Source organism: Strongylocentrotus purpuratus, unplaced genomic scaffold (genome assembly GCF_000002235.5).
Source record: "Strongylocentrotus purpuratus isolate Spur 01 unplaced genomic scaffold, Spur_5.0 spur5_scaffold_13, whole genome shotgun sequence".
Lineage (NCBI taxonomy): Eukaryota > Metazoa > Echinodermata > Echinoidea > Camarodonta > Strongylocentrotidae > Strongylocentrotus > Strongylocentrotus purpuratus.
In genome coordinates, this window is record NW_022145598.1 from 9,710,888 (window position 1) to 9,721,314 (window position 10,427).

Here is a 10,427-nt window from a genome sequence, read left to right on the forward strand (position 1 = left end):
TCTCTCTCTCTCTCTTTTTGTCTCTGTCTGTCTCTGTCTCTCTCTGTCTGTATGTCTGTCCGTCTCTCTCTCTCTCTCTCTCTCTCTCTCTCTTTGTCTCTGTCTGTCTGTCTGTCTCTCTCTCTCTCTCTCTCTCTCCTCCCCCTTCTCTCTGTCTCTCTGTCTCTCTATCTGTCTATCTCTGTGTGTCTCTCTCTATGTCTCTCTGTCTCTCTCTCTGTCTCTATCTCTCCTTCTCTTTCTCCATCTCTCTCCATCTCAGAAGGTCTGTTTTCATCGACTCGAGTTGGCCAAAGAGCCAGCTATTTTGTGATCCGGGAAATAAGCCTAAGTCACAAAGCCCGTCTTCATCACCTCAAAACTCTAGCTCTTGAAATTTGCTCACTGTTCGTGCATAGTGCGAGTCTTCAGAGGGTGAGGACGGACCACAAATAGTGGGCTATTTTGCCAACTAGCCTTGGGAAGATTTCCCGACCAAATAGCCCGCTATTTGAGTCTTCACCTGCCAAATAGCCCGCTATTTCTTGATCTTGCTTATTTCCACGATCAGAAATATAGCGGGCTATTTGGCCAACTCAGGCTGATGAAAACAGACCAGCCTTCTCTCCCTCTCTCCCTGTCACTCTCTCTCTGTCTACCATTTTTTGTCTCATTTTCTTTTGCTCTCTTTTGTTTTTAAATTATTCGCTCAATTTTCTTTAACGTCATAGTACTTGAACTTTCCATTGTGAGAACAAAATGATTTTTGTGCTGGTATACTTTGAGCTGAAACTTGATCACATATGAAGTTTGGGGCAATGGTTTTATGCTTGATTTGTTTGTTTCGGTCTAAGCTGGACTGGCCTTGGCTTGTAATTCTGTTGAAATTAAGTGGCTATAAATACAAGGAAAATGTACATGTATATATAAATATATAGAGGCCATTATTGTATACATAATAGTGCCATTATTTTTGCAAGGGTTTTTAATTTTTATGGAATTTGTGAATTGTCATAGGGAACCTCAACATATATAGGAAAATCAGATGTGACTGCATGTACATGTATGAACCTGAAGTGTACTGTTCCTGTTCGTAACCTTTGTTAATAATGATGGAAAGGACGTCTGTTTTCTTGATATCTGCAAAAATTCATGTATCTTTATGCAAGAAATTGTATAGTGTTTGAAAACAGTGCTTTGAAATGCTCATTTCGATACATGGATCAATTTAGAGAGTCTCCAAATCATGGATTTCAATAAAAATTCACCATATTTTTTAACCAAGCTTCTACCTACATATTTGTTTTAACGGCATTACATTGATCTATTACAACAATGTAGCGATAAAAGAAAAACAATTGGATGTCAATTGGAAGAACAACATGTGATCAATTTAGCCCTTAAAAAAAAATTCTGTCATGAAAGAGTTAAAGTGTTATACTGCTATTGTACAATGTTCTATCTTCCCATTTCATGACTATCTCATCTGCAACGGCATCCGTTATGAAAGTGAAATTCTTTTACAGTATTTCTCTCGTCGTAGTATATGGCAGCGATATCTGCGGAGCCGCCCTCAATAAAGATTTATGGTGCTTGATTGCAAAGGCCAGTATATATTGTCTGCCATAGAATCAGAAGGGGACTAATTAATACATCTCATAAGTATTTTTTTTATTAAATGGAATTACATGTATGGTCCTTATGGTTGTCAACAGATGATAGTTACTGATGAAAACCAGAAGAGCATTATAGGGGGAAGTCCACCCTGATAAGTTGGTTTTAATAAAAGCAGAAAAATGAGAGAAACTAATTATAGAAAGTTTCACCTATATGCATGGTTGGTTGGTTATTTTACCTGACTGCTAAGAAAGCATAAATGCTTGTAAGAAAGCAACCAGACGGCAGACGGCTTTAGGTCCTCTCCGAGGGACCTGGTAATGAGGATTAATACCTTTAATACCAAAGGGCACTAGCACATCGCCTTGGATCTAATTAAACATAGGAAAATTGTGATTTGTTGAAGTTGTCATCAGTGAAACACAATTTGGCAACACTGACATATCTTGGGAGCTCCTCTCCAATTTGCTCTGTGCAGAAAATGACATCACCTTTCATTTTCTTAGTTGTTATCTTTAAAGGTAAAGACCAGTTATGGTCATGCAATTGCATTGTGAAAGAAACGTTGTGGAATCGATCAGAAAAGGTTGATCATCTAGCATCTAGCATCTGCAAGATTCTGGAATCATCAAAATGATAAGAAATTTGGCCCATTCTTCGTAAAGTTACAAGCACTATACACAGAAAGATGTATATGGGACTACCCTATATCTCTCACAGACCATGAGAGAAACAAATTTACCAAATATATGAATTAGTAGGCGGTTTCCCGGCAAATTTTTTATCATCATGTATTAGTCAAAACATATTCTTTCACATGATTGGTAATGAGAGCTTCTATTTCATTTTTTGAAATTGGGGCGTTTCCAAAACTGGTCTTTACCTTTAATCGTACACTTGTGTATATTTAGTTAATGCCTTCTGGCTGTCAGCAGCGGTTATATGCCCTTCTAGAACTGAGTGGATGACATGAAGTTTATTGATTGATACTTTCCTCTGTCTGGCTCTGCAAGACCCATAAATTAATGTTGCCGCTCTGCTACTGCAGTTATATGCCAACGACGACATTTAACGACGAATGGGAGATTGAGAGCGCACCCGGATCTGTATTCAAGATTCATAGGGTTTGGAAAGTCGCCTCTCTTGTCGGAGAGGGTAACATTAATGTTAATTTCCGTCTTGCATGAAACAGTAATTTGTATGTTGTCTGTTTGGTTTAGAGCGAGAAGGACGTTAAGTCAGTGTTGAAGTTTATGAGTTGATGTCTATCTTGCTCCAACAGACGATATATTTATATAATATTGACTGGCCTTGAGGGAGATACCAATTATATTGCCCAAACTAGACTCATATTGCCCCGAGTCAAAGACGAGGGCAATATGGGTCTTGTGAGGGCAATATATGTGGTATATCCAGAAAGTTAAGACAGTTAATATTTTTATTGTTATCCAAATCAGACACCTAGAGCAAATACATACATGACAATCTCAAAGAAACTGAAAAAACTTTGTCAAACCAGCTAGCACTGTGCATCCATGTGCTTGACGAAATTTTCGATACACTGCAAACAGTGTGTGCCATTGGTGTGATTAATACGTCATAATAGAGTGCGCGCAAAGTATGCAGGTTCTCATACGCATAATACATAGATGCGCAATGAAAATGACAAAATATGGCGTGGTGAATATGGTCTTGTATTTACTGTTTTTTAAACACGTAAAGTCCTTAGGCTTTTTCATGAGAGGGTAATATGGTCTTATATTTACTGATTAGCTCTTTTAGGATTACAACAAGTGTAATATGATTTTGTAAAACCACTGCACAGATTTGTGATACAGGTAATAATAGTTAATATTCTATTGAATTATATATTTATATATTTATAGGAACTATAGTAAGGTGATCTACTAGGTGAATGGCCACTCCAATGGCACTGGTGCTTGACTACTTGAACCCTTTCGTGACAATTATTCCACATTTTGTGGTTTGGCTCAATAATTTTTTATTCAGAGCCAAAAAAATATACCAGATACACAAGTAAGGGCAAAACATTCCTGTACACAATGCATTCATTTTTGTTTCATGACTACTTTGCATTTGATGGTAGGAATTTTAAAAAGGAAAGTAAGTTTTAAACTCTTTAAATTGGCAACATGTTAAGAGATTAAAATTTGGCCATTTACAAAACTTTTCGTCAACATTCTCACCTGTGTGTGTATTGTTTTCAGAGACTTTGCATTTCATTCTATCACTGTAGTTATAAAAGACAAATATTATTGTTGCCAATTTGAAGAACAGTATGGGAACTCCTTAAATTGGCAACATATTAAGAGATTAAAAATCTGTTTTTCAATCAAAACTGGCCATTTCAAAACTTGTTGACAATATTCTAACTTGTGTATGTATTGTTTTCAGAGACATGGCATTTTATTCTATCACTGTAGTTATAAAAGACAAATATTATTGTGGCCAATTTGAAGAACAGTATGTGATCAAGTTAGCCCTAAATTAAATCCTTTTCCTGAAAAGACATGCATCTCACCATCTTTCCTATCGATGGAATACAAGTCCATGTTATTTTGTGTGGTGATATAAAGAGCTGAGCACAGACTTTAATATTTGACAACAAAAAATGCTACTTTTTTCCAAATGCGACTTTTTTCCAAATGCAACTGCCTGCAGCAAATTATTGTTGATGTGAAGAACAAAAAGACCAAGATTGAAGTGTTGTTTACTTGTTTTTGCGCCAACCATCTGTTGTTTCCCTGCTTTATCGAAATTAAAGGACAGGCTTGTTTATCTGTTTACAGCCAGGCATGATTAAAGGAAACCAAAACCTTCATACTAAGTTACTCTTATTGTAAAGTTTAAAAGATTTGAATAAAATCAGTGAAAATTTGAACAAAATCGGGTAAGGAATAAGAAAGTTAGAGCTTTTTGAAATGAGTAGTCACTAGAGGGCAGTATTCAATTTGATGACATCATCTGTGAACAACTCTCCATGCCTTTTGTACATAAATTTCACAATTTTGTTGTTTTCTTCGTATTTATTTGTGTTCTTGATCCGACTTCATAACATGTGAAGTAGAATATCATTTTGCATTCTATATCGTGCTTTCAGGGGAGTACATTATCTCAATCACAAGAAAGAAGGAAAAACATGAAATTTGATGTACAAAAGGCATGGAGAGTTGTCCACAGATGATGTCATCAAATTGAATACCGCCCTCTAGTGACTAGTAATTTCAAAAAGCTCGTACTTCCTTATTCCTTGCCCGATTTTGTTCAAATTTTCACTGATATTTTTCAAATATCTTAAACTTTACAATAAAAGTAACTTAGTTTGAAGGTTTTGGTTTCCTTTAATAGTGTGCAGGCTTTAGACAATTCATAAGAACTACCGGTACAGCTATTAAAAGTTACAATAAGACCTCGTTCTCACTCACTTCGTTGGAGCGCTCTGGAGCGCTCTAACTAAGACCGTTCCTCAGGAGCGGTTCTTAGGTGAGTGAGAACGGTCAAAGTGGTCCAGGAAGTGGACTTCTGGACCGCTCCAGAAGAACGGAAAGAACGGAAAGCGTACTTTGAACGGAAGTGAGCTAGTGACCTTCGGTGCGAAACATGTAGTACGGTACCTACGGTTTGTATTCCGCACGCGAAAAAATTGATCTGCTGACCTGAGCTGCCATAGCAACAAGACCACTTTGACTCGTGGAGCGATTTGAGCCATTAAAAACTGCTCGGAGTGTGTACGCTCGCAAACCGTTCCTCAAGACCCGTTCCTCTGGAGCGGTCTAACTAAGACCACTTTCAAAGTGAGTGAGAATGGGTTCTAACACTTGGTTGGCTGAGAGCAGATTTGTCATATAAATTGAGCATTTTTTATTGATAACAAGTTTTATGAAACAGGGCCCTGCATGATGTGGGATTGAAGCATGAAAGGCAAGTCGATGACGTCATCTGTTAGGCGCCAGAAGGGAATTAATCTTCTGACATGTACTATCACCTGGAGTCAAAGCCCTTTTGGTCCTCAACAGACGCTACCTTCCAATCTAATTAAAAACAATCTGTATTGTTTATTCAGACGACGGCACGACAAACACACCAGTATGACAGATTCAAAGTGGGGAAAAGCCATAAAGACGTCATGCCAAATCAATACGATACACTGTATTCTGTATTTGGCAGAGAAATGAAATTTTGTAGCTATATTTTGAAGATGGATCAATTTTATCTGATTGAATTTGTCACCTGTTTCAACAAAGTGTTTTACAGGTGACGCTCAGCTGCTACATTGTATTATCCTCGGGAGGGTACATGCTATTGGCCTGATGAAATCAATATCAATATTGTGTGTGTATTTTTTTTTTAATTTCTAATGCCAGCAAGTAAAAAATTTGTTCGAATAAAAATACTGAAGGTGTTAGTTTTATCAATGATGATGATCATGTAGCTACTTGTATTTCTGGATAAGATCAAGTTAACTGAAACTTTGGGATATGAAGTGGCTTTTTTCTGGCTGTTACATACAAGAGATGAATCACATTGTAATGTGCATGTGAACTGGTGGTAGCAGCAGGAAGGAGATTTATGAGGGGGCATTTTTAACCTCACCCCCCCCCCACTCCTTCTTATGATTTCAGTCAAAGGCTCTGCCCATCGACACCATGTATGCCCCTATATTTTTCAAAATGTTTCATGAAAGAGAAAAAAAGAAAGAAGGAGAGAGACAAAGGGAGGGAGGGTGGGAGGGAGGGAGGGACGGAGGGAGGGAGGGAGGGAGGGAGGGAGGGAGGGGATGGAGGGGAGGGAGGGAGGAAGGGGAGGGAGGGAGGGGAGGGGAGGGAGGAGGGAAGGGGAGGGAGGGAGGGGAGGGAGGGAGGGAGGGGAGGGAGGGGAGGGAGGGGGGAGGGAGGGAGGGGGAGGGGAGGGAGGGGAGGGAGGGAGGGGGAGGGGAGGGAGGGGGGAGGGAGGGAGGGAGGGAGGGGGGAGGGAGGAAGGGAGGGGAGGGAGGGAGATAGGGAGGGGGAGAGAGGGAGAAAGGTAAAGAAATACAAATCTAAATTATGAAGATACAATAATATTTTCAATTTCAAATATCTAATTCTCTGCACATGCATCTACATCTATTTTGAAATATGCCATCCTGCAAATGTGTACTTAAAACGTGTAGGAACTCCACCACCTCTGTATTAAATAAAAATTGATTTGTCAAACATTTAATCACATTTACTCAAAGTGGCTCCTCCCGAAGGCAAATCAACTTATATTCTGTATCGTCTTGCGAACGATATAAATAACCCACTTCTTAAATCAAATATGACCGCATTATCAAATCTAATATAGGGGGATTTACCCTCCAAGTTTGCGCCAGAAATGACATTGTCGAGTTGATTTTGTCTGGAGAGTTCTATTTGTCTTGTCCAAAGTGGCAGCTTCAAGTTAATTTGGTTAGAAAATAGTAGTTGTGTTCACACGACAGTATTTTAACTCTAAAGTGTTCCAATCACTAAAACCTGTTTAGCTCTTAATGTAAGGGGTTCCATATACTGTAATCAAAATATGAGCTTCAAATATTACTTCTGCAAAGAAGATCTTGCAACTTAATTCTTTTATTCCCTGCAAGCCCTATACGTGGGGTTTTATGTTATACTTTATTTCCTTTATACTCGTTTACCTACAGAATGCTAGGTACGTTTTTTTAGGTGATGGGTACGCTTTAAGGGTACGTCATTGCTTTAAAATTCAAAGTTATTGTGTAGTTAGGATTATGGAATCATGCGGACGCACTTGTGGTAACAAAACTTTGAGTCTACTCGTAGTTATAAACCACAAATGATCTTAAGGAATAGCATGAAAACTAAAAGCAGTTAGGTGGGTCCTCACTTGAATTGATATGCCGTGCAGACTCAATTAACTTGTAGTTAAAATGAATGCGTTCTTATCTTGTAGTTTACAAATTTAAAAGCTTATTCCTTAGTTTTCTTGTGAACCCTCTTCATTGTCAGTAGATCATTGTTTATTGCTTTGAGGTAATTTCCTGAACTTGAAGCTTTAAACTTAGTTTTAAACTTTGACGGTCCCGTGCAAACACAGCTACATTTATTGATTTGCAGATTGGTTAATGTATAAATTGAAGGAGGGGAAGGGCTGGCATGTGTTGGAGTTGTCAGATCAGGCAGGATGGATGGCCCAAGGTTGTACTGCAAGGAGAATTCAGTATGGTGCTATTCCCAAAGCTTCAATTTTTCAGCTGTATGTCCTCATGAAAGGCTATTTGTTAAAACAGAATATGCAGAATGCTATTTCTTTAATTATCAAATAGCTGAAAGACAACTTTGAAAAGCAGAAGAAAGAAATGTCTTCACTCTCAAGAAATTTTGATTTTATAGGTATTCTCCCCTAGATAGTAGATTTATGTTTGCTCCTTTTCAAATTTTCTGCTTGAAATTTTAGAAATACATGCACATTTTAGTACCGGTAACACCTGGTAGCACCAGATCTCAGGATAACAAGGAAACCATAACACTGTACAAAAGTAAGCTGTATTGGGGGAAATAAACATGAAAAGTTCCATATTTTTATATTTCAAATCTAATTTGAGGGTTTATACACTTCAAATTTGGTGCTGCTTTACATTGTCAAGGTGACCTTTTAAATTGGTGTGAAATTGGTCAGTCCAAAAGTGCTGGAATCCAATGAGTTTAGTTAAATGGTATTGATTGATCAATATTGATTGAATTAAGTAGGCGCTCGTCATCCTAAAAAGTGCTTGAGTAATATGTTTGTTACAAGTTGTTGCATATATACTGTTTACCTGTAGAGGCAAGCTTAAAGGTAATACAAAGTTTTGGTGTGGGGTCATGAATTTGGTTTAAATGAACATATTGGAAGCGTACACAATTTTACAATGTTCAATGATCATTGTTGCGGTTGAAATCCTCTCATTTTTTTTTCTTCAAAGCTATCGTGCCAAACCACAAAATGTTGAAAGCATTGTTATAGAATAGTTGATGGTTGAAGGGGTTTGCAATATGTTACTTCTGAACATATGGAATGGTGTTTAATAGCGAACACCCAGACTGACGCTATGCTATTGCTTTGTTTATAATAAAAAAAGACCTTTGCTGCATGTATCATGTTGGAAAAGCATTATAAAAAAAAAATTCCAAACCAAATATCCATTATTAAAGATAAGTATATTTCTAGGGTACTTTCTGCTTCCCAATGATTTTCCTTTTTGCACCAAATATCCATTATTAAAGATGGGTAGATGTCTAGGGTGTATTATCGACAACGTCCGGGGTACTTTCTGGCTCGCAATGATTTGCGGAGATACAACCCTCTCGCTCCCGGTCATGATTTATGTAGTCAGAAAGGCAGGAGCAATAACCCAGTGTTGAAATATGGATGGGCCGGGGGTGAGGGAGTTTAGGTGGCTGACATGACCCCCAGTATATGGGACTGACACGAGGGAACGAGGAGCTGACGCACATCCAAGTATGTGGGGCTGACGCCTTTGGTGGTTGACATTCTTTCAATACATATTGGACTATTAACTTGAGGCTATTATTAACCCCTTGTCCACTGAATTCTGGCATTTCCATAGGCTTTAATACAGGACCCACCAGGTTCAAGGAGTCAATGTGTTTAGTAAATATCTTGGGCTGATTCTCTCCATCTTGCTATTTACTTGACTAAAGTGTAACATAGTCTGTCCTATAAACTCATATGCTAAGATAATAAATTGTAATGTTTGTGTGTGTGTGTGTGTGTGTAATTGGGTTTTTACAGACGTGTATCAATCAGACATTATTTATGTCTGGGAACGGACCTTCAACGTCACCATTCGAAACACGTGATTCAGTTTAGAACCTGACCGCCTGAGCTAGTTTGTAGGCGAAGACAGAGAGCTGACCAAGTGAACGTACCGCGCTAGACCATCTCATATCTCCCTATGTAATGTTGTATTTAGTTTGTAGATTTATGTATGAATCTACCTTAAAAGCATTCAGGACTGCTGAAATGATGTCTGAACTGAATTGAAGTCTTTTTTCTTCCTAGTGGTGACATCTAATTGCTGTCTATTTTGTATGCTTCAAAAGATCAATTTTCTGACAAGTGTCGACATAAACTGAATCTTAAAATCTAAAATCACCATTCATATCCCCCCCCCCCCAAAAAAAAAAAAAAAAATTAAAAAAAAAAATTAAAGTTTCCTTGGTTTTTGCCTATTTACACATTTTTAAAAAATGTACCAAAAATGCTCTTGCTGCTCGTAGAGTAGTGTCATAGCGCAGACGCTGTTACGCACAACGCCTGACAAGAGTTTGTCCATGCAAACTAATCTTGTCGTAGATCGAGCTGGTTAATTACAGGCCTCCCTTGGGCTTGGCCGTACTGACGTAGAGGTTAAGTGTGAATTGCACGTCGCATGTTCTGTTGGGTCTGTCGCCTAAGGCACCTCGGGTAGGCCACAGGTGCGTAGTGCTGGGATTAATCAAGGTTCAATCCCCCAATCATGAATTACTTCCATTAATCACTTTCTATATGGCATGGACTCTCACCTTCGAAGAGAAAGGTCACAGAGGTCATCATCACTTACAAAAGAGGTTGATTGATTGGGGTAGGGGAGGGGGGGTTGTGGATGGGCTTGAGCACCCCCCTCCCCCCTTTGGACAACTGTACGTAAATGAATGGACTTGATTAACGGTCAGAGCGCGCTAGCATTCGCAAAACAGACTGAAGTTCTCCTCATGCTTCGGTTTCGCGTATATTGCATGCACGTGAATACTGCAGTCACGTCGTCCGTATTCGTATTATACTGATTG